The sequence below is a fragment of the Odocoileus virginianus genome, chromosome 15, assembly GCF_023699985.2.
Source record: "Odocoileus virginianus isolate 20LAN1187 ecotype Illinois chromosome 15, Ovbor_1.2, whole genome shotgun sequence".
Classification (NCBI taxonomy): domain Eukaryota; kingdom Metazoa; phylum Chordata; class Mammalia; order Artiodactyla; family Cervidae; genus Odocoileus; species Odocoileus virginianus.
Window position 1 is genome coordinate 7,034,411 of NC_069688.1, and position 24,196 is coordinate 7,058,606.

At 50.1% G+C, this 24,196-nt stretch overlaps 1 protein-coding gene and 1 long non-coding RNA gene across 3 annotated transcripts in view; both read left to right on the forward strand.

Annotated features, from left to right (window-relative positions):
• KCNQ3 (potassium voltage-gated channel subfamily Q member 3) overlaps positions 1-24,196 on the forward strand; it is a 300,304-nt gene that overhangs the window by 45,831 nt on the left and 230,277 nt on the right. The window lies entirely within an intron of this gene.
• On the forward strand, positions 19,092-19,915 carry LOC139038376 (uncharacterized). Its single transcript, XR_011491345.1, has 2 exons — positions 19,092-19,163; positions 19,491-19,915. It is a non-coding gene; the product is annotated as an uncharacterized lncRNA (long non-coding RNA).

The window sequence follows — 24,196 nt, forward strand, 5'->3', positions numbered from 1 at the left end:
GGTCCAAGCCACCCCCACTGAGCTGCCATATTGATGCTTGGAGGAGAGTGGCATCGGGCACTTTGGGATGGCAAGGGGCTACAGGGGGGAAGGTAATTGAGCTCTTTTGAGATGTATTCTTTGATCAGCCTTTGAGACTGTAAAGGGGAAAGTCTTCCCACTGATGCCATGTGGGGAGAGGCCCACTGCAATGAGCGAATACTTCCTCTCGCTAAAGCCAGTTGTTCTGAACACACGGGGAGGAGCTTGTGGCAATGGTTGATTTCTCCACCACCGCTTGCCTGGCTTCTGTAGGTGTCTGTCTTCTGGAATGGGGTGGTTCTCAGTGGCTCAGGACTTCTGTCGACACCGACCGTGACAACTGGAAAGGCTCTGGCAGACCCCCTTGTTCATTCAACTCCTTGATTGCAGACGGGAGAAAACCAATCAAGCCCAGGGAAGGGAAGGGACTTGCCCGAAGTCACACAGTTGAAGACCCAAGACCGGCGCTTCAGGCCTTTTGGCTCAATTCAGTGACCTTTCCTTGATGAATTGAGGGGGTGCTTGGAAGCTCTCAGTTCAGCAAGTTTCTTATGAGTCTTCCCACTAGAATTGCTGGGGCGCTTTTCGAATTTCTAATGGCTGTGTCTTGCTCCACCTTAGATATTTTGATTTATTTAGTCTGGAATAGATACTGAGATTATGTTTGTTTTTGAATCTTTTGGGGGTGATTCTGATATGCAGCCAGGGCTGAGAACCCTCGACTCAGACTAGTTCCAAATGATGCTTACAAGGGCAGGTCTGGGTGGGGATCTAACCAAAGCACACACCGAAAATGACTTCTAAGCAGAAATAGCTCATGAAAGAAGCAGGAAGTCTCTCTGTATGAAGTAGCCTCTGAATGACAGTCAACTACTGAGGCCAAGGTTAAGTCCCTTACATTTTATGCCCAGTTCTTGGCACAGGGCATGGCAGGGAGTTGGTGTTTGAGTATTAAGAGCTGCTTGTTGACTGAATGAATGAATGAACGGGAGCACTTGATTCTGGAAGCAGTCTAAGGCAGTGAGCAGAGTGATTGGAAAACTCCCATTCTTAAGATACTTTCTCTTTGGATTTGATGATACAACACTGTGATAAACTTTGAGAGTGGGTCTAGACATATTCTTTGGAATAAGAAAAAAATCAGTGTTTAAGAGGATAGGGCATGTATTGAGTGGTTGGAATCTTAAAGTCAAAATTGCTCTTCTGTTTTCAGTAGTTCTAGTTAGCAGGATGACCGTGGCCATGGGATCACATTTTCTGTGTTAGTTTCATCATCTATCAAATAAGGATATGGTGCCTCTACTTCCTGCCTCATTCAGCTATTCATTCAGTACACATGGATGGGGTATCTGCTGGGAGCCAGCTGTGGGCTAGGTGCTGAGGCTGCAGATGCCTACTTTCCCAGAGCTCTTCACACCATCAACTCCTTCATTCCTTGCTGACAGGCACATGTCGAGTGCCCATGGGGTACCTGGCACTGTGCTTGTGGGGATCAAAACTGATGGATCTGGGGCAAGTGCTTTCAAATAGTGTTTTGAAAAATACAAAGCATTGATCCAAACAGGGTCACCCCCTGTTGAACGGCATGAAATGGCTAACCCATCCTTCAAGAACTAAGCTTGAAAATCCCATGGAGGTCTTCCTGACCTCCCTCGGGGGTACCGCTTTTATCATATCATAGACTGATGTTCCGTTTGGATGTCTGTTCCTTCCATCATTGTGTAAGTATGTCTCCTATTCAGTGTCAGCCCCAGGAACCCAATGGGTGCTTAATATCTGCTTATTTAACTGAGTATTTGAATATACTAGTTTTGTGCCAGTGGTATTCTAAAATACATTTAGGTAGTATTGGTGAGGCATGTAGTTTTACAAAAGGTAATTTACATATACAATTTAAGCTGAGTGTACCTTGCTGTGTCTTCCACTTTCAAGATGTGATAAAGGAAATCACGAACTTGGTAGCTTTTTAAGGGTCAATCATTTTTTAGTGATCCTCAGAAAGCGTGTGCGTGTGTGTGTGTGTGTGTGTGTGTTTTCTCTAGGATGGTGGGTGAGAAGGGAATGCTGACTAATTTCTGTGCACTGGTTTCCAGGGACCAGAGGCTGTGGTTGCTATTTCAAAGTGTTTGTGTTAATTATGGTAATAATGTTTTGTAAATAAGTTGCCTTCTACAAAAGTGGCTTAGGTGTGCTTCCAAGGAATTTTGGACTAGCTGTGGCAGCCATTCCCAGTTGGAAGCGACTTCTCTGGCGGCAGGAAAGCATGAAGAGTGAGCACAGCTAGCAGAAGGACTGTGCTTTAGAGAAAGGATCAGAGAAAGGAGTGGGAGGTGGAAGGGGAAATGCTCCATGGAGAGAGACACAGAGCGAGGCAGATGGAGTGAGGGAGGCGGGAAGCGCCGGGGCGGAGGGGGACCTTGAGAGCCGAGATGCGCAGACAGATGGAGGGGGAGACCACGCTGCAGAGGGACAGACAGAGGGGGACACACACATGCTGGGATCAGGGGCACGGAGGCAGACGCCCTGGGAGAGACTGGGGAGAAAGAGAAGGAAAGAGAGACACACAGAGAGAACCCAGGGAGCATCCTCAGGCTGAGGCATGATTGCTAGCTAGATTGTGGCCAGGAAGCCTTGCCTAGAATTAGTCCATGGGGGATTTTTAATAAAATCTTTAAAGTGATTAAAAGCCATTTTATTGAAAAGAGATCTGGGCCTGTTTGGCGTAGACAGACCAGCCTGGGCCACTTTCTCCCTTGTGCTGAGCTGCTGCTTTGGTTGGTCGTGTGTGTGTGTGTGAGAGAGAGAGAGAGAGCGTGGGGTCGGGGAGTGTTGTGGATTCCTCCTCTCTTTTCCTCCTGTCTGTGACTGGGCCGGGGAGCATCCCCTCCCCATGTAACCTGGGAAGGAGTATGTTCAGAGCCCAGCAACAGCCTTTGGTTTCTTCGGCTTTGCTGCTCAGACCCCAAGTCTTGCTGGCATCAGGGAGTTATTTTTACACTTTAAATTGCTGTTGGCTGAGAACAGAGGCAGCTTGAGGCCATTTGTTCGCTCCTGGGAATCAGATCTGGTAGGAGTTTAAGGGTTAATCAGGAGATCGTACAGTTATCCAAGAGGGTGGTCAGAATGGTGTCTTGCTGTCTTGTCCTGGAGTCAGTGGCCCAGCCTGGCCCCTCACCATGATGTCATTAGTTAGATTAAAGGAGACAGAGCAAGGAAGACGAGGTGGGGCCTCCAAGGTCACTAGTTCATTCTTTTCATTTTGCAGATAAAGAGACCAAGGCACTGGCGGGGGACAGACTAGAAGCTCAAGGTTCTGTGTGTGAGGCTGGTGTTCTTTTCCAGTTGAGGGAAGAAGGACTTGTTGTTCAGTTGATAAGTCATGTCTGACTCTTAGCAACAGCATGGACTGTAGCACCCCAGGCTCTTCTGTCCTCCACTGTTTCCCGGAGTTTGCTCAGATTCATGTCCATTGAGTCAGTGATGCCATCCAACCGTCTCATCCTCTGCCGTCTCCTTCTCTTTTTGCCTTCAGTCTTTCCCAGCATTAGAATCTTTTCCAGTGAGTCTGCTGTTCACATCAGGTGGCCAAAGTATTGGAGCTTTGGCATCAGTCCTTGCAATGATTTTTCAGGGTTGATTTCCTTTCGGATTGACTGGTTTGATTTCCTTGCTGTCCATGGGAGAGACGGCACTTAAGCCATGAACCTGCAGAATGACCCACTGCCTTTCCTGTGGCAGGCATCACTAGTCAATCTCAGGCATCACTAATCAATCCTGATCTGCTTCTGCCAGGGCCTTCTCAAGCGGTGTTTGGGGAAACACCTGTCATCATTTAGATTCTGCATGCAGGGCGAGTCCTCTTTCCCCTCCTTGTACCACAGAGTGCTCCCCTGCTGACCTGTGTTTGTCTTTCTTATGTGGATAGCTTTATAGTAATAATCTGTGGCCCACTATCCATTGACTGAATAACACATATAATGTCATTACAGGGAATCTAATCCATCCATTCTAGCAGTCCAGGTGCTGTTTGTGTGTGAGTGTGAGGAAGCAGGAAGGGATGTAGAGTCCTGTCTCAGTGGTTATTGGTGTCTTTGCTTTTCTATTTCTTTCCTTCAGGGCAAGAGAGCTTAGGACAGGCAGAGCTAGAATTCGAACCCAGGGCCAATGACTCCAAAGCCTGTGATCCTTCCCAGCCCAGGATGTGGTCTCCTGCCAAAAGCTTGCTGCAGAATCTGCTTTTGAGTAAATGGCTCTGCTCATGTGCTCATCTTGCCAGTCACTCTCGGTGCTGCGTCTGTGTTTGTGTTCTATCACACCTGGGCATTGTTTAATGAGAGAACTCGTTTCCTTCCCAGTTTCTCTTTGTGTTGTCCCGTTGTGGTGGCTGAGAGAACCAAAGCCGTCTAAATGAATTCAGGCATTGTCTGAGAATCGGAGAACAAGGGAAGCAGTCAGTGAGCTGGATACGGCCGAGGTTGGAAAACACAGCTTCATCGAGCCGACAGGAGCTGTGGCCCACTTCAATCACAGGAACATGACCACGCATGCAAATGTGCGGGACAGACACCTTCCCAGATTCATATTCATGCCGTGGAGGATGTTCAGCCATTACGGAGGAGTCCCCCAGAGGTTCCTCTAGAGAACACACTTCTTAGTGCATTTAAAATAACTCTCCAGGTACACAACTACTGTCTACACACAGGAGGTTTTTTGGGGTCATGGCTGTTAGGAGGGGATACGTAACACTGATTATAAAAAAACTATATGTAGATATTGAAGAAAGAGACGAGTAATGAGCAGATACCATAGTAACATCTGCTAGTGGGTGTGCCTCTGTGCTGTGCATTTCCCTTACAGTTTATCCTTTACCTTCCTAAAGACCCTCAAAGCAGCTATTATTATTATTATCATTAATTTTTTTTCATTTATTTTTTCAGTTTTGATCGTACTGGGTCTTCATTGCTGTGCCCGGGCATTCTCTCGTTGCGGCGAGCAAGGACTGCTCTGCGCTGCAGTGCGTGGGCTTATTGCAGTGGCTTCTCTTGTGCAGCACAGGCTCCAGCCATTGTGGTGATGGGTTTCGCTGCTCTGTAGCATGTGGGATCTTTCTGGATCAGGGATCAAACCCATGTCCCCTGCATTGGCAGGCGGAATCTTAAACACTGGACCACCAGGTCAGTCCTATTATCATTTTTAAGGTGAGGAAGTTAAGGCCCAGTACATTTTTTTGTCTGAAGTCACCCAGCTAGCAAGTGATGGAGTTTACATCTTCTCTTATCGGGTGGTTACAGGAGAAAAGAGAATGTGTATGATGATTTAGAATGGAGCCTGGTATGCAGTAAGCCTTCTGTGCAGTAAGCTGATCTCTTTATCCTGGGATGGTGTATTACATGTCTGTCTTATGAGTGCATGGCATGTGGCTGTTATCTAGTGGAGGGCAGGTCTCTGCTGAAGACCCACGTACTGCTCTGATTTGTGGGCAGATAAAACATGGATTGGAGGGTCTTTCTTCACCCACAGCTGTGCTCACAATTTCTGATCTCCAAAGGTGTCTGGAATCCCTTAAGTAGTAGGATCTTGAGATGAGATCATCCTGTATTACCTGCATCTTGCATGCATGCTCAGTCGCATCCAACTCTGCATCCCCATGAACTGTAACCTGCCAGGTTCCTCTGTCCATGGGATTCTGTCCATGGGATTCTCCTCTGTCCATGGGATCCAAGACAGATTCTGTCCTGGGATTCTACAGGCAAGGATACTGGAGTGGGTTGTGATTTCCTCCTTCAGGGGATCTTTCCAACCCAGGAATCAAACCCATGTCTCCCACATTGGCAGGTGGATTCTTTACCACTGAGTCACTTGGGAAGCCCAGGGTGGGCTCTAAATCCAGTGACAAGTGTCGTTGTAAGAGATACTCAGAGGAGAGACACATGGAGAGTACAGGAGAAAGCCTTGTGAGAGTCAAAGCAGAGACTGGAGTGATGTTGCCACAACTTGAGAAACACCTGGGGTCACCAGAAGCTAGAAGAATCAAAGATTCTCCCAGAAGTCCAAAATCAAGGTGTGGGTAGGGCCGCCTCTCCTGAAAGAGCCTTCAGACTATGTGTCTGTTGTGTTAACCCTCCATGTTCATGATCCATCATTATGGCAGCCCTAGGAAGCTAAATGTTGGAAGGACTGATGTTGAAGCTGAAACTGCAATACTTTGGCCATCTGATGCAAAGAGCTGACTCATTTGAAAAGACCCTGATACTGGGAAAGATTGAAGGTGGGGGGAGAAGGGGACAACAGAGGATGAGATGGTTGGATGGCATCACCAACTCAATGGATATGAGTTTGGGTAAACTCTGGGAGTTGGTGATGGACAGGGAGGCCTGCAGGCTGCAGTCCGTGGAGTCGCAAAGAGCTCGGACACAACTGAGCAACTGAACTGAACTGAACTGAGGAAGCTAAAACGCTTGTGGTATCTTGATAGCCTTTCTACCGGTAGGGCATAAAGATGACAAGCATGAGTGCCAGGAGCTCTGGGCTTTGCCCTGGCCTGCCACTAATTGGTTGTGGCCTTGGAGCAATCTATTTTTCTTTCTGGACCTCAGTCTTCTTGTCTCCAAAATGAAGAGTGAGGCTGAAATCCTGGAGGATGCTGGGAGTGAGTGGTCAACCTTCGAAAGGGAATGGAGGCTGAGGTGCAAGGGGACACATGAGGAAGGAAGCAGGGTCCAGGACATGTCACGTGGGCCGGGGAGTCTGCAACCCCCCCCCACCCCCGCATCAGCTGTGAATCCTGCCCTCTCCCCCTTAGCTGGGCCTGGCGCTGGGGTAAGGATGGGGGCTGCTGGTGGAAACTGGTTGATTCCAGGCTGAAACAGAATTGTGACATGACAGAAAAGAAAAAGACGAATAACAAGCCCTCCATTTGAGATCATTTGGCTGCAAATGATGGGAGACACATTTAGGATATTCCTGCTGTGGTTTTTTTTTTTTTGAAATCCCAGAAATAATTCTTTTGACCTAGTTTCGGTCGTGCTCAGGATGTGGTTATAGTTAACGCAGCTGAAGTACAATGTGCGCTTTCAGTGTCCCTGAGTCACCTTCAGGCCTGCGTGTCTGCTTGGGGCTCGGTGTCTAGATGGGAGCGGGGTGGGGTCAGGGTGGGCAAGGGGTGTCAGGGCTGCTGGACCCCCTGAAACCTGAGAGGTCAGTGCTGCTCAGGGGTCAGGGATGTGGACTCTTGAGTGAATCTGCAGCTCTGCCACTTGTGGCTCTGTGGCTTTAGGTAAGTTACCCACCTCTCTGAACCCCAGTTTACTCACCTGCAGAATGGGGCGACTTTACTCTCCTGAAAGGATTCCCTTGTTCCATCGCCACAACAGCTCTGCGAGGCCAGAGCCACTAGTGACCTCATGTTACGGATGAGGTCTCAGGTCCCTGGGACCACAGAGAGGTTGAATGAGTGTCTTACAGTCACATCTCATGGCCATGAGAATTTCCAAGCCAGGACCCTGGCCAGAGTCCACACTATCTGCCTCTTCCTGCCTTTCCTGAGGGGTGTTCAGTAGTGACTGTTGCCTTTGGTGGAAGAAGCTAAACCTTGCACGATCTGGGGGCCCAGGTTTCTGGAAAGTGGCCCCGATTCAGTGGAATGTGGACCAAGTCCTGGAATGCCGATGTATATCAAGCGGGCAGCTTTACCATCTGTTCCCGGGAATGCTTGGTCCCTGCTGCTGGTGGTGGTCTAGCCTGGCAGCCTGTGTTGTCCAGAGGGCGTGTTCGCTATGTCCTCCCCTTCCACACAGCAGCAGAGGTGGGGGCACGTGGTAATACCCCCATTTTGTCAGATGACGTTGAACAAAGAGTTGTGGCCTCTCCCTGCCCTTGGAGAAGGACCTGGCGTCTTCACAGTGGGGTGACTAGGATGTGAGAGTCCTGGAAAGGGGCTCCCAGTTGGACGAGGCGAGGCCTTCTGGCCCCTGCCGCGCATCCGGTCTCATCTCCCTCCTCCCTCTCACTGTGCGCTGGTTCATGACTGTTTTCGCTCATGCTGTTCCTTCTACCAGAAATGCTTTTCCCTCTCGTTCTCCACCATCTACCCCACAAAGGTTCCTTTGATTCCTCAGACCTTGGCTTAAAGATCTATCCCTTCTTCTCCCAGGCAGCTGAGATTCTAGTTGCAGAGACAGACAGACAGATGAGTAAACGGACACATAATTGTACATTATGACTTGGAAACAAAGACGTTGGTGAAATGGAGGGCTGTGGGAGGAGGCACCTCCGAGGTGCAGCTGTCGGGTGAGGGGCCGGTTATGCCTGCGGGTGCTGTGTGGGCAGAGTGGCTGGTGGAGGAGAACCATGTTCCGAGGTAGAAAGCGTCTGTGTTCCGCGAACTGAGAGCCAGAGTGCAGAAGTGCCCTGCAAGGAGAACAGGAGGCAGTGAGTTTGCAGAGGTCCCCCTGCAGGATTGGGAGTTAGATTTACACAGAAACGCAGTGTGTGCTGCGGGGCGAGCCTTCTGGCTGTTGCGTTTCTTCTGGAAGAGGATGTGAAGATGAAGGGAAAGGGAAGGGGCCGAGGTGCCTGGTGGGTCTCTGGTTGGAGCAGCTGGGTCAGATGGTGGTGCTGTTTCCTGAGAAGAGCCCAGTTTGGAGGCGAAATCCAGCGGTGTGTTTGGGACTCTTAAGGCGCTCATGGTGGGTGACAACTGGCGGAGGCCCAGAAGAGGCAGTGGGTGGAGGGGCAGAAGCTCGGCATGGAGGTTCCCGAACTTTCTGTCTTCCTGGTGTTGGAGCTGCAGCCCCAGGGCCCCAGGGCTTATGATGCTGTTGGCAGACAGACGGGGAGAGGCAGAGATGGGGCAGGGGCACCAGTCTGGTGGTTTGAACCTGGGTCACTCCCGGCTCCCTTTAAGGAGCCAGGGTCACGTTTTCCCGCCTTCGGGATCCAGGTGTTTCTCTCATTCCCTGTTTGAAAAAGCACGTTTCATCTGTGATTCTGCTGTCAGATCTAGGGCCTGTGACTCATGTCACGGGATTATCTTCCCTGTGTTTCCATTTGTTCCTGCTTTATTTAGGCTTATTCCTCATCTTCCGGTTTTGGAAAACATTTTTTTCTTTTTCTTTCTTTTTTTTTTTTTGCGGAAGACAGAATCACCCATCGAGATGGAAAAGACCACTTCTGCCCTTCATCTGTTGCTCATCCACCATCTGTCCCAAACCATCCCCATCTTGTTTTCCTTCCTCCTCCACAAGATTGTGCAGCACAAGTTTGGTCATTCCTGGTGTTTTTCTTCTACACCTTCTGGGTTTGCATCTTCCTCATGCTTTTCTACAGATTTGCAACACTTAAAAAAAATACTTTTATTTATTTTTGGCTGTGCTGGGTCTTCATGGCCGCGTGAGCTTTTCTCTAATTGCATTGGGTGGAGTCGACTCTAGTTGCGGCGCGAGGACTTCTCCTTGCAGTGGTGTCTCTTCTTGTGGAGCGTGGACTTTAGGGCAGGAAGAATTCAGTAGCCGCAGCTCTTGGACTCCGGGGCACAGGTTCAGTAGTTGTGGCACAGAGGCTTTGTTGCCCCGAGGCATGTGGGATCTTACTGCACCAGGGATCAAACCTGTGCCTCCTGCTTTGGCAGGCAGATGGTTTACCCCTGAGTCACCAGGGAAGCCCTGATTTGGAACACTTTTTAAAATGTCTCCTGCGTCGTTTAGCTCCTGCTCCTTCTACTCATCTGCCCTTTTGTAACTGGGGCTTATGGGAGAGCCTTCCCCAGTTCCCAACACTGGTCTCTTGAGACTTCTGATCAAACGACTTGTGATGAAATTGTTAGAATTTCATTTTTTTAGAGCTTTTCTTGGGCCAGGGTGCATTCCCATTTTACTGAGACCGTCTGTGTGCCAGTTGCATGCCTGGATAGATTTAGTCATCAAATATCTTAAAATATATGACTGTTCATATCCACAGATACTGTATAGTCTATCCACACATATACATATATCTCAGCAGGAAACTGAAAATATAGCAAAGCACTTCTCAATATGCACATTGACTGCATAAACCTTTGAAACACTCACCTTTGTCACTTTCTGCTCATATGTCCCATTTGAGCAATCCTGCATTCTAACTTATCTTTCAAACATCCTATTTATCATTTGAATTAAAATGCAAATGTATTCCGTGTTAGGGCTTCCCTGATGGCTCAGTGGTAAAAAATCCGCCTGCCAATGCAGGAGACACAGACTTGATCCCCTGGAGAAGGAAATGGCAACCCACTCCAGTATTCTTGCCTGGAAAATCCCATGGAAAAAGGAGCCTGGCAGGCTACAGTCTATGGGGTCGCAAGAGTTGGACACATCTTAGCAACTAAACAGCAATGATTTCATGTTAACCCAGGAAACATTTTTTTTTTTTTTTGAGGACCTACTATGTGCTAAGCTGGGGGCTAGATTTCCACGGGGAGATGAGGCCTCTTCTTGAGAAATGAGGGGCATTCTTGCTGTGTTTGCAAATGTCTGAGGCCTCCGTCAGGGAAGCAGTTCTCTTTGTAGCCTTGGGGAATGCAAAACACACTGGGAGTCCAGAAACATGAGGCTTCTGCAGCCTCATTTATCAACACGTCTCGAGTACACTGTGGTTTGGTACAAATTAGTTATTCATCAAGGCAGAAAGCAGTTAAATAAACACAAGTGTGCTTGCCCAGAGAGTCTTTCCTCCCTGAGTCTGTTCTGACCATGATGACCTCTTTGATGTGCTGTCTGGGTTCTGCTTAATTTCTCTCTTCTTTTGAGTGAAAAACACAGCCCACGCTCTTCCGAATGTCAGCCCGGGAGACATCCATCCTGGCGCTGGGTGCTTGCTTCCAGCTTGCAGGAAGGAGACAAGCTGCAGATGAGACCACGTTGGTCTCCTTACTGTGACGGCCCAGAGGCTGACGGGCCACCATCATCGGTGCCCGTGACACTGCGGTGACAAGAAGGATGCTTTCTGAGACACTTCAGAATTTACTCAGCCAAGCATTCATCCCCTTGGGCGGGTGCCCACGTACTTCAGCAGGCAGCTCTGTTTGTGTTTTTCCTTTGAAGAGAGAATGGCATGTTTGGAAGAACACAAACTCTGTAGTCAGATAGTCCAGAGATCAAATGCAGCCTTGTCAGTTGTTGTTACTAGTGCTACATTGTTTTGGGCAAACAGTTAAGGGGTTTTGAGCCTCAGTTTGTATCATCTGTGTAATGGGCTAATAATACTGACCATCGTATCATAGGCTTGTTTGAAGGATTAGAAATAAAGCTGGTGTGTGTTACTCAGTGTGTTTGACTCTTCGAGACCACGTGGACTGTCACCCTCCAGGCTCCTCTGTCCATGAAATTCTCCAGGCAGGAGTACCGTAGTGGGTTGCCACTTCCTTTTCCAAGGGGTCTTCCAGACTCAGGGATCAAACCCACGTCTCCTGCATTGCAGGATGCATCTTTACTGTCTGAGCCAGCAAGGAAGCCCATCTAACGCTGGTACAACGCCTAGAAGAGTCCCCTGCATGTATTCACCACTCGGAAGACAGGTCTCCTCCTTCTTATCAGCAGGGGTCACACAGCTGGCTTCACTAGTGGAGGTGGCTGTGGTTATGACCGCCTTTTCTCCAGTCTTCTTGATGGTTTTCTTGGCAACAACTTTAAGAAGAACCTTCTGTCTGGTTCCAAAAGTCAGAATCTCAAGGTGCTTTTCAAATTTTACTAAGGTAGCTCTAGCTTCCACTACAGCTGTGACCAGTCAATTCAGAAATCAAGACAAAATTTCTAATAAAATGTTTAGGGTGTTTTAAGAGCTGAAAGAGGAGAGTGAAAAATTTGGCTTAAAGCTCAACACTCAGAAAACTAAGACCATGGCATCTGGTCCCATCACTTCATGGCAAATAGACGGGGAAACAGTGGAAACAGTGGCTGACTTTATTTTTCTGGGCTCCAAAATTACTGCAGGTGGTGATTGGGGCAATGAAATTAAAAGGAAATTTTAATTTCCTTACTCCTTGGAAGGAAAGTTATGACCAACCTGGACAGCATATTAAAAAGCAGAGACATTACTTTGCTAACAAAGGTCTGTCTAGTCAAGGCTATGGTTTTCCCAGTGGTCAGGTATGGATGTGAGAGTTGGACTATAAAGAAGGCTGAATGCCAAAGAATTGATGCTTTTGAACTGTGGTGCTGGAGAAGACTCTTGAGAGTCCCTTGGACTGCAAGGAGATCCAACCAGTCCATTCCAAAGGAGATCAGTCCTGGGTGTTCATTGGAGGGACTGATATTGAAGCTGAAACTCCAATACTTTGGCCACCTCGTGAAGAGCTGACTCATTTGAAAAGACCCTGAGGCTAGGAAAGATTGAGGGCAGGTGGAGAAGGGGACGACAGAGGATGAGATGGTTGGATGGCATCACCGACTCAACGGACATAGGTTTGAGTGGACTCCGGAAGTTGGTGATGGACAGGGAGGCCTGGCGTGCTGCGATTCATGGGGTTGCAAAGAGTCGGACACGACTAAGTGACTGAACTGAAATGAAGAGCTGAAAATGGAGGTTTGAAAAATGCCTTGTGGAGGCTTGGATGAGAGAGCTGAGTTACTTGGCAGGGAGTTTGGTAGGAGAGGGGGGAAGAAACGTCCTCCTTATGCAAAGAGTGCCCCCATGCCATAGCTCCCAAAGCGTTTGGCTTGGGGACCAGGCAGCATCTTTTCCAGACCTTTCTAGACCAGTCCCTTCTCAGTTATCCTGACTCCCCTTCTCATTTTCTGCTGTGATGCTGGGCTTGATTCATCTTTCTTAATCCTCACAAAGATGCTGTGAGGCCAGGGGCTGCCACGTGCATTTTACACATAAGAAAACCGCACTCTCCGGTCTGACTTGCTTTATGCCCCCCGGCTTTTAAAGGTTGAATTTGGACTTGAGCTGAGTCTGACTCCAAACGCTCCCCTTATCCATGGTGCTGCTGCTTCCCTCACCTTCCCTGCTTACATCTCTTTTCTTTTTATATTTAGAAATGAGGAGGCTAAAGCTCAGGGTAGGGAGTAAAGAACTTCTTTTAAATTCACAGCCAGTTAAGACGCTGAACCAGGTTAGGACCAGAGCTCCTGAGTCCTGCACCTGCTTTTTTTTTTTTTCTTCCTGCTCCCGATGGTGCCTCCCCCAAGTGCACCTCATTAAACCCACACAGGAGCCCGAGACGTCTCCTCAGCTCTATCACAGATCCCTTCTCTCTGGTTGCCAGGGAATACCAGTCCCCTTCAGCAAGCCTATGATCTGAGCTTTTATGTGTTTTGTCCTCGGGCATCAAAGGAATTGTTTCCTCTCCTCTTTCTGTGGGACATTCAGTGTGCGTAAAACGCTCTTACTCAGAGAAAACCCCACATCAGCTTTGTGATTCCAAGCCACCAGTTGCCAGAGATGCTCAGTGTCTCTGTGTCCTTGACAGTCCTTAAGATCAGGATTCCTGCCTCTCATCCCAGGTGACTGTGGGTTGTCTTCCCTGGGAGACGAGGCAGGATGGCTCAGTGGGGAAACAATCCCTTAGACCATGACCCAGCAGTGTTTTGACATCAGGGACCTTGGGTGGGTCAGGGCCCTCCCCTGGGCCTCCAGCCCTCACTCTGCTTCCCTCCCAGGTGGCTGATGGCTCTCCAGAGCTCCTTCCATCCTCTCAAGTCCAAGGGAGCAGAAAGAGAATGTCTCTTGCTCACTGTGGTCCAGAGTTTCCAGAACTGAGTTTCCGAACGGCCTGGCTTAGCCTGCATGCTCTGAGTGCTTTGTGCTAAGTTGCTTCAGTTGTGTCTGACTGTGACACTATGAGCCATAGTCCACCAGGCTCCTCTGTCTGGGATTCTCCAGGCAAGAATACTAGAGTCAGTTGCCATGTCCTCCTCCAGGGGATCATCCCTACCCAGGGATTGAACCTGTGTCTCTTACATCTACCTGCAATGGCAGGTGGGTTCTTTACCACTAGTGCTACCTGGGAAGCCCAGCCTGCATGCTCGGAGGATTCCTATTGCTTGGATCCCACTAGGAAGCAAGGTGGTTTTGTTCAGATGTATCCTTCTTACTCAACACTGAATGAATGAATGAGTGGGTGCCTGGAATGGATGAATGAATAAATGGGTGAATGAATGGACTGAGTCACGTGACCACTGCTTAGGGGCAAATTCACCTCCTGCCCAACCACAGGGAGGTTTGTGTTTGTCATCAGAACAGGGGCCCTATGTAGCCTGGTCCAGAAAGTGCAGATGCTGTCTATGTGCTGAGTATTTTGTTTGTCTCTCCAAATGTATTCTGCGCCTGCTTGGAACCCACAGGAGACTGACCTTGTGAATTTCATCAGTGGCTCCCTTGCCTGAATTTCTGCTTGGGTGCAGACAGTGGAGGCCGCAGTGGGAGATCAGAGGGTGAGAGCTGGGGCGAGAAGACTTGGTTCCCTCCCGTGGGATGGTTGTGGGCCACAGTTCCTGCTGGGAGCCGTCTCCCAGTTACAGCTTCCCTGGTTGCTTTCCTTTGCCTTTGAGGCCCAGGATGATAACTGTTCTCTATTAATTCCAGGGAGCTGGAATTTGAGGCCCAGGGTGATAACAGTTCTCTGTTAATTCCAGGTCAATTCCAGGGAGTTTTGCCCTCCCATGTAGATCTCCCTAAGCCCTGCCCCCTGTTGTAAATAGTCCCTTATTGGTCTGCAGAGACCACCTAGGGTCCCCTGTGCCCTGTCTCTATTGGGACAGGAGGCTGGAGGCTGCTGCTGTTGACTTAGCAGCTGGGAATCAGGTCCCATGAATGCAGAGGAGGGTAAGACTCAGTCCCTGCAGGAAAGGAGCTCTCAGATTCATGGGGGAGGCCGAGGGACCAGCTTCAGGGATCAGCGTACACCCTAGAGGGTGACGGCCATGCTCCTCTGGGGCAGACCTCATGCTCACTGCGTTGGGCCAGGCTGCACTGGAGGCGGAGAAATCCCACCAGACTCAGGTCAGCAGAGAGATCAGGCTGGGGAGTGGGGCTGGAGGGAGACTCAGGTTTGAGGATGGAAATGAAGGTCCAGGGGCAGCCACCTGGAGTGGAGGTCCAGGCAGCATGTGGCTCCAGAGAAGGCTGAGCGTCCATCCGAGAGGCCCCCACCCATGACCTTCTGCAGCTGCTCTAGCTTTGGGGGCCTTGAGTGAAGTTATCTGGCCTGATGAGGTGATGAGACCCCCCCAGAGCACGCCGCAGGCCCTGTGGTTCTGCCTCGGGACTCCTACAGAAGTGGCTGCAGCCTCCCAGGTGGTGGTTTGGGGCGTGAAGCCCCAGCGCGGTCCGCGGCGTGGTCCGCAGTGTGCTGGTCCATCCCTGCCTCCCCCAGACTTCCTGTTCTTCCTTCCGGATTCCTCATACCTCTCGTTTCTCATTCGCGTATTTTGGCTTAACCATTATGAGTGGAATTTTGCAAGTGATTCCAAATCCTTTGTGAAACAAGGAGGATCATAAATTCCCGACAAGCAAAATGTCTGTCTGTTCCCGCCATGTATTCTTTCGCTTCACACCCGCTTTGGTTTTTATTTCCCTCCTGAAAGGATGCTGCCCATTGCTCCTCCTCCTTTCCCGGGAGTGGTCCACGGCGCAGGGGTGAATAACTGCATCGGGGTGGCGGCTGAGCTCCTAAGGAGTCCCTTTCTCTCCTTCCTCCGCTCTGCCGCACCTGACTATACGTCCTCCGGCATCATCTATTCAGCCATATCAAATGTGACAGGGCTTCTCTGGTAGAGAAGCTGCTGGAAATAGCTGCATTTGACACACTGGGGCTGGTGAGAGCTGTCATCCCAAGCCCACCTGCCTGTGCTGCTCTGATTGTTAAATCAGTGGGGGAGGGGAGGCCCGGCATTTCCCAGCTCAGCTTGAGGGTTCCCTCCCCTCCCCTCCCCGGGCTTGCCGGGGCTTCCCTGCTTTCTCCCTGACGCTCCTCCCTCTTGCAGTGGAAAGCTTACCTTCTGGGGAACTGGTGGACTGCAGCATCCTGGGAGACTGGTGGATCTGGGCTGGTTACCTTACCCCCTGCAGTGCAGATTCCCCATCTGTAAATGGGAGTGATGCTAGCTCATGCCCCCTGAGGCCATGGTGAAAATTAAATAATGGAGGTTAAGCGCTCAACAGGGCATGTTGTAGGAACTTGATCCAAGGTAGATGCCGCTGTTGTTACTAATAATTATTATTTTGTGTCTTGGGACCTGAGCCTGGTGTTTGCAGGGGGTGCAGCAGGCTGTACCCAAGAGGCTGGGACAGGCATCTCCTCGGGATGAATAATTCAGCACCAGTCTCCTTTGCTCCCAAAGCAGCAGCTCCTGGCACACGCTGCAGACGGATTCATTTGTCACGGGTGGGCGTGTGCTGGAGAACAGATGGGATTCCCCAGTCACGTGGCCCTGCAGACGGCGTGACACCCCGTCGTGCTGAGGAAGCCCTGCTTCTTGGAGGAGGAACTTCTCCAGCTTCTGAAAATGGATGCGGCGAATCCGCTGCCCATGCAGAATGTGGGAAAAGCTTTGTTCTGTTCTGGAAGAAAGCGGGTATTTTCCATCCTGCTGCATCCTTGATGAAGTCTGACAGTGTTTGTTAACCATTGGGATACACTCGTCTCCTGGGAATTATAACATCAATTTATATAATTATTCACCTTATTCCCCCTGGGTTCCAGGCCTGTGTTAAGCATGAGAGAACAGGTAAATGGAGATCCACACAGAATGTGACAGAAACCCAAAGAAGGGGGTTGCATACATAGTCTACTGAATAAATGACAGCTGACTGTAAGGTACTTTAACCCTGCCTGTGGCAGTCAGGGAAGGCTTCCTGGAGGAGGTGACGATTCAGCTGAACTTGCAGGATAAGCTGGAGTTTCTAAATGTAGGAGGATTTTAAGGCACACATGAGATAGCATGGTTTTTTCAGGAAACTCTAAGCACATGAATGTCTGAAGGATAGGCGTGAACTCAGTAGAGGTCCTGGCATACCTCTCTTGGTCTGCACATAATCCATCGGTAGGAGCCAATAATGGGTGTTGGGTAGGAGGGGAACTTAGTTTTATTTGTATTGTGGCGAGAGTACTCTGACTTCATGGGGCAGAATGGACTGAGGAAAGGAGATCAGTTTGTGCATTCATTCATTCACTCATGGTTCATCCACTCATCCTTTTATTTTGTACAGCGACTGTTTCTCAAGTGCCCAGTGTGTGTGACACTGAGAGATGTCCGTGGGAGGGGAACCCAGCTGACGTGCTGAGAGGCAAGGGGCAGGGACACCAGCACCACCCATTAGGTCCGATCAGTATCACTTTGCTTTAAGTACACGGAGTCAACAGGACAGAGCCCTTGGTCAGTCAGAACCTGCAGCAGGGCTTTGCTGCACACTTGGCGTCCATCCACAGACGCTCTGTGCATCCCCGGGGGTGCTGCTGGATGGCGACAGGTGGCCCTGTCGGTGGTGTCCGGAGGCTGGGGAGGTGGCCGTGTGTCCTCTCTTTGCTCCCAGAACCCCCTTGGGGCCTCTTGTGCTTGTTCTGTGCATTTGCCAGGTTTCTTCCGTGGTGCCACTGTCAAGATGCATAAGTGCACGTGTGAACACACCTCTTTTACCTTTGGAGAGCTTGAGTGGTCAATGACACTTACAGGGACAGTTTCCATTTGATGCCTAAAACATTTCCAGAAGCTGCGAGTCCCAGTGGAACCCTGCTGGAGATGCCTCAGTAGTCCAGTGAGGCACAAATATCCAGTCCACTCCCCTGCCCGCCCCCAGCATCTTTGCCACAAAAAGTTGTGCTTTGTGGATCATCTGAATCAGGATCATCAGGGATGAGGGTTAAAAGACTGGTTCCTGAGACCCAGGCAGACTAAATTGACTTAGAATTTCCTGGGGCTGGGGAGCCAGGGAGCTGGCATTTTTAAGCAGCACCTCTGGTGATTCTGAAGCTCCTTCTGGTCTGAGAAGCACCATTTTAAAGCACAAAATGCGTTTTGGAGCCAGGGAAGGGCTATTCCTGAGCGCCTGCCATGCGCCAGGCTTGGTGCTTCCTGTCCTGCTGTGCGGGTTTCATTCTCAGTCCTTTCCCTGAGGGTAGTGGGGGGGGGGGGGTCCTCTACAGTGCACAGTGAAGCTGGGGTTCAGATCTCAGTTGCCTAAGGCCAGTAGGTGTCTTCATCTGAAGCAGTCACGGAATCACTCCTCAGAAGCGGGTGATGATGTGGTTGACGGAACAGGATGGAAGCCTGGGGTGTAAGCACGAGCTCTGCCATCTTCCATTTGTCCATTTCAACGCACTCTTGGGAGCTGGGGCTCCGTCCCTCATGGAACCTCGGCAGGCCCATGGCTTATCTGTACACTCTGTTGCTGTGGGTTAGTCACTAAGTTCTGTCTGACTCTCTAGAGATGCCATGGACTGTAGCCCACCAGGCTCCTCTGTCCTTGGGATTTCCCAGGCAAGAACACTGAAGTGGCTTGCCATTTCGTTCTCCAGGGCATCTTCCCAACCCAAGGATCAAACCCATATCTCCTGTGTCCCCTGCATCCGCTGGTGGGTTCTTTATCACTGAGCCACCAGGGAAGCCCATCTGTGCATTTAGAGACCCAAAAGCCCTGCTGTCTCTTAAAATCTCGGGAATGATGTCACTTCAGGAAGCAATGTGCCTGGTCCGGGGCTGCTGCTGCTAGTGTGAACATGGAGAGGAAGGGAGGTGGGGAGCAGAAGGCCTCTTCTCTGTGGCCCTGACGTTTCTGTGTCTTTTTCTCTACTGGTGGCAGAATTGCTGTAACCTTGGAAACACGGGAACTCCTGCTCTTGTCCTTCATTCCTAGGTATCTGTGAGCTCGTTGGGGGAAGGGCTTCTCTGAAGTTTTTTGTGAAATATTATCACAAATTTTGGAGAAGGAAATGACAACCCACTCCAGTGTTCTTGCCTGGTAAATCCCGTGGACAGAGGAGCCTGGTGGGCTACAGTCCGTGAGGTCGCAGAACTGAACATGACTTAGTGACCAAGCAACAATGTTGCAGATTTAGCAGCTTAAAGCATTTGTGACCTCACAGATACCATGCGTCTGAGTCCTGGCATCCTGTGGCTGTGTTCTCTGCTCAAGATCTCAAAGCAGAATCGAGCTGGCACCCAGTGGTTCGTTCTCATCTGAGACTCTGTTCTCTTCCGAGCTCACTCACTGTTGGCGAATTCAGGTCCTTGAGGTTGAAGGACTGAGGCTCTGCTGTCTTCCTGGTGGTCAGCCAGGGTCCATTGTCAGCTCCTGGAAGCCATCTGCTTCCCTCCCCCTGAGCCTGCTCCATCACGTCACACCTTGTTCCTCTCTGACCTCTTCTATGGGCTCACCAGGGCAGGGCAGGCCTACCCAGGATGATCTCCCTTTTGAGTAACTTAAAGTCAACTGGGACCTTCTGCTGTGTAAGGTGAAATAGCCATAGGAGTGCCATTCCCTCCTATTCACAGGCTGCTGACACTCCAGAGAAGGGGATTCTAAAGGAGATATACCTGGGGCCATCTTGGAAGTCTTCCCCCTGCAGGGCCCATGTTTACTTTCATCCCTGACTTCCCAGTGCTGGGCACGGGTCCAGGGCCAGGTATCTGCTTTATTGAAGGTAAGGAGCTGCCTGCAGGACCGCAGTGCACAGAGAGCAGTCGTGCACCCAGAAACATACCCCAGCCGGCAGAAGCAGAAAACTGACTCCCTGCACCAGTCTCTGACAAGAAGCCTTCAGACACTGTTGGATTCTTGCAGATATCTCCACAGAGTATTATGCTGACACTTTTCTAGGGAGAATTTTGTGAAAACCAGTCCACATTGAGCATTTGAGAAGCTGTTTGCTAAATTTAGTCCATAATGATTTAAAAAGTAAAAAAAGATTCTAACCTGCCATTTGTTGTTCTTCAGTCACTAGTAGTGTCTGACTCTTTGCAGCTCCATGGACTGCAGCACTCCAGCCTTCCCTGTCCTTCACTGTCTCCCTGAATTTGCTCAAACTCAGGTCCATCGAGTCGATGGTGCCATCCAATCATCTCATCCTTTGTACCCACTTCTCGTCCTGCCTTCAGTCTTTCCCAGCATCAGGGTCTTTTCCAATGAGTCAGCTCTTTGCATCAGATGGCTAGAGTATTGGAGCTTTAGCTTCAGCATCAGTCCTTCCGATGAATATTCAGGATTGATTTCCTTTGGGATTGACTGGCTTGACCCCCTTGCTGTCCAAGGAGCTCTCAAGGGTCTTCTCCAGCACCATAGTTCAAAAGCCTCAGTTCTGCAGCGCTCAGCCTTCTTTATGGTCCAACTCTCACATCCATACATGACTACTGGAAAAACCATAGCTTTGACTACACGGACCTGGCTTAGTCTGTATAATATCTTTTTCTAGCCATTTGGTCCAGATCTTCATTAAGTGGACGGGTGGGTGAGCAAGTACATGAATAAGTTCATTATCACTAAATTAACTTATTTACGCACTCATTTCTTCACCTGCCCACAAAGCAACTTCCCATAGCCAATAGCCAACATCTCTTTTGAGAGCCCACTCCCCTGCTGCGATGGGCACTGGTGCTAAGAAGCCAGACAGTCCCTGGCCGTACTTGGGCTCACGGTTCCATTGGGTTTGCTTGGTGGGGGAGCGCTTGAACTTGAGTTAGCTGGGGAGCGTGTGAAAAGGGCAGGTTTCTTCGCTCTGCTGCAGACCCACTGAGCTAGATCTCCTGGAGATGACCCTAGGAATATGCATGCCTCTTGGATAGTTAAGAGCAGTGGAAGTTGGAGACTTGCCAGCCCAGGAGTGCTGGGGAGACAGAGCGACCAGCAGACACTTCCGTTCTGTGCGTCAGTTGCTGTGACAGAGGAAGGTGGTGGGGCAGGATCTGTGAGAAGGATTAGCGTCAGAGGAGGCCGGCAGAGAGAGGGAAAATGAAAACAGCCAGGAACTGAGAGTACTGTGTTGCCTGGGCTCTCGGATTGAAGGTCCGAGGCACCACCCGGCTGTTTCTTTTTTTTTTTGTTTTTTTATTTTCCTTTTCTTGTTTCCAGTTTTTATTCATCATTTTTTTTTTTTTTTATTGGCCTGCATTGCATGGCGGATGGGATCCTAGTTCCCTGACCAGGGATCGAACCTAGGCCCCCACGCATTGGCAGCACAGAGTCTTTTGTTTTCTTTTATAATTGAAGGATAATTGCTTTACAGTATTGTGTTGGTTTCTGCATACATCACGTGCATCAGCCATAAGTATATGCATGTCCCCTCCCTCTGAACCTCCTTCCCACCCCCCTCACCATCGCACCCCTCTAGGTTGTCACGGAGCCCCGGCTTCAGTTCCCTGCATCACACAGCAAATTCCCACCGGTTATCTGTTTTACGTATGGTCGTGTATGGATGTTTCCATGCTACTCTCTCCATTTGTCTCACCCTTTCCTGCCCTCCACCCCCCACCCCGTGTGCCCAAGTCTATTCTCTACATCTGCATCTCCATTGGCCAGCGTGGAGTCTTAACCACTGGACCCCAGGCAAGTCCCACACCTCTCAGTTCTTCAGTAGAAGAAATGCTTCATATACATTGATTTGTTCTGAATTCATTTTAACCTGCCTGACTCTGGATGAATCTAGCTGTAAACCTCTGCTTTCCAAGGTGGAGAGGAAAATCAATCCCTGATTGCGTTTGGAGAGTCATTCTCCTTCTCCATCAGAGAGAGTTCAGGGCCCCTCGTGTGCAGGAAGGGACTCCCCCTGCCCCCAAGAGGCCGAGAGAATGGGGACCACTTTGAGGGGGCGAGTCTGCAGAGCTGGGGGCAGGGCCGTTTGCTCCCTTGCAGGGCTTGTTGCCTCCGGATCTGAGGGGTCCCTGCCTCCCGTGGAACCAGCCCCGCCCTCGCCCACCCCTTCCTCCCGCATTCGGCGCCTCCTCCAAGAAAAGGGTGAGGACACAGCCGGGGTGGAGGCGTTGACGGCTGGCCTACACCTGGGCTGCGGAGCAGAGGCGCCCAGCCTGGTTTGGTTTATAAAAAAGGGAGGAAAAAGAACCCCTCATTTTCTTCCTCCTTCAGAAGTTATTAAATTCTCTTCCCACACATGAGATTGTCTCTTCCCCTTTCTCTCATCACACGCACATGGTTGTTTCACTAGAAGCCTACGGAGGTGGAGAAGCATTGCCCTGATTTCTGGATCCAAGTTGACTCCTGAGATCAGTTTGTGTATTTAATGGTTATTATCTCCTGCCCTACCCTCCTGAGTTCTGACCCACTGTTTAATGCATGGTGCTTCTTATTCTTCTGAAGTCCTGAACAGAAGAAATACACTAGTTTAGTACTGGGGGGGGTGTGTGTGTGTGTGTGTGCGCGCGCGTGCGTGTGTTTCTGTGTGTGTGTGAGTTGCGCATTGAGCAAGTGGGGCTCGGGAACAGAGTTGTGAAGGAGATGGTGCCTGCAAAGTAAGCAGGGCCAGATTTTAAATTAATGTTTGTTTTCTTCTTCCTTACAGTGAGGGGAAGCCTTTGGAACAGAGCTGGTAATGAGTGGGCGACCCTGGTTGTTAACATACTGAAGCTCTTCTGTGCGGGTTTGGGGAGTAGCTGCCATCCCAGGCTCTCGAGTCCCTAACCCCCTCTCTCACCCCTACTCCTCTGTTCCAAACTCCACATCAGTCCAGAAAGCAAAGTGTTAACCGCTGGCCCCCAAGATGCTCCCCACCACGGCTGCCATCTGTTCTGATTAGTCAGTATCCAGACAAGACCTGGGGTTAAATATTCAGCAACAGCACCCTTTCTTCAATTAGAAGATTTTAATCCCTACCATAACTGTGTGAAATTGGAAAATTTGGCATTATGACTCCCAATTCTCAAGTGATGAAACTGTTGCACAGAGAACTGAAATCACCCACGCCTGGCCAGCCATCCGGGACAGTTCTGCCTGGTGCATGTTCTCTGAGGGTGAATGGCACCTCCAGCGTTGCTTCTCCTGACCTGGAGTCTGTTTGAGAGTAAAGTTTTCAGAGGAAGAGGTTTCATTTCTGGGAGGGGCTGTCCCCTGAGGGCCCCCTCCCCTTGTGGTGCCTTTCCAGAGTCCCCTCCTCCATCCTTGTTGCCATGTCCTATCCCTGCCACGTGATGGAGTCTTTCCAAACCTCAATCTGTATGTTTGCTGCATGAGCAAATGTTGGTTGAACCTGGCTACAGCCTTGATCTTGCCTTGAAACAACTGGGGTTGTTTTTGAACTTATCAGTCTCCACCCTAAATGCTGCTGGAAGGCAAGACCTCTGTCTGCTCATCAGCCCACCCCCCCTTGTTGTCCCCTGGCCCTGCAGGGAGTTGGTGCTTAGTCACCCCTCTCTGGTGGGAGGTTAATCCCCAATCAACCATGTCTTAAAGTTCATCTTCCAGATAGCAAGAAAAGGACCCTTAATAGGTCTCTTAACAGTTTTCTTAAGCTAAATGCCAGTAGGGCTCTTTCAGAAGCAACCTGTATTTTTCAGGCCATGGGGAGACTAGATGGGGCTTCCCTGGTAGCTCAGAGGTAAAGAACATGCCTTCCAATGCAGGAGACATGGGTTTGATCCCTGGGTCAGGAAGATCCCCTGGAGGAGAAAATGGCAACCCACTCCAGTATTCTGGCCTGGGAAATCCCATGGACAGAGGAGCCTGGTGGGCTACAGTCCGTGGGGTTGCACAGAGTCAGACACGACTGAGCACGCACACCCGGAGGCTGGGTGATAGAGGGAAGGTTGAGCTGGGGAACTGCAGGACTTGGGGAATCTCAGAGCTGTGCATTGTGGGAATGGTGGTTTCAGGCACCTGGACAAGCTTACCCTGCGCTTTCTGAACTGATGGCTGTGGGTGGGGCCTGTGTGTGTTCAGAAGTAGGATGTCTGGTCTCTGGCCTTTTTGACATCTGAACTTTTTGCCCAGTGGCAGCTTCATGGCAGACTGTTGAAGAATGGGAAGTTAACCAAGGACATGTGTCATTTTACAGAGTGTGGGAGAGCCCTTCCATGCCCCCCGCTCACTCTGCCCAGCCTTCCCTGACCCCACCCTGCCCTTGATGTGGCAGGAGAATACAGGCTGTGCCATCATAGAGGTGTGCATTCAAACCCTTGTCCCTCTGTAATGAGTCACGTGGGAGCTGTCTCATTTCCTCATCTGGAAAATCGGGACAGTGGGGTTATGGTGAAAA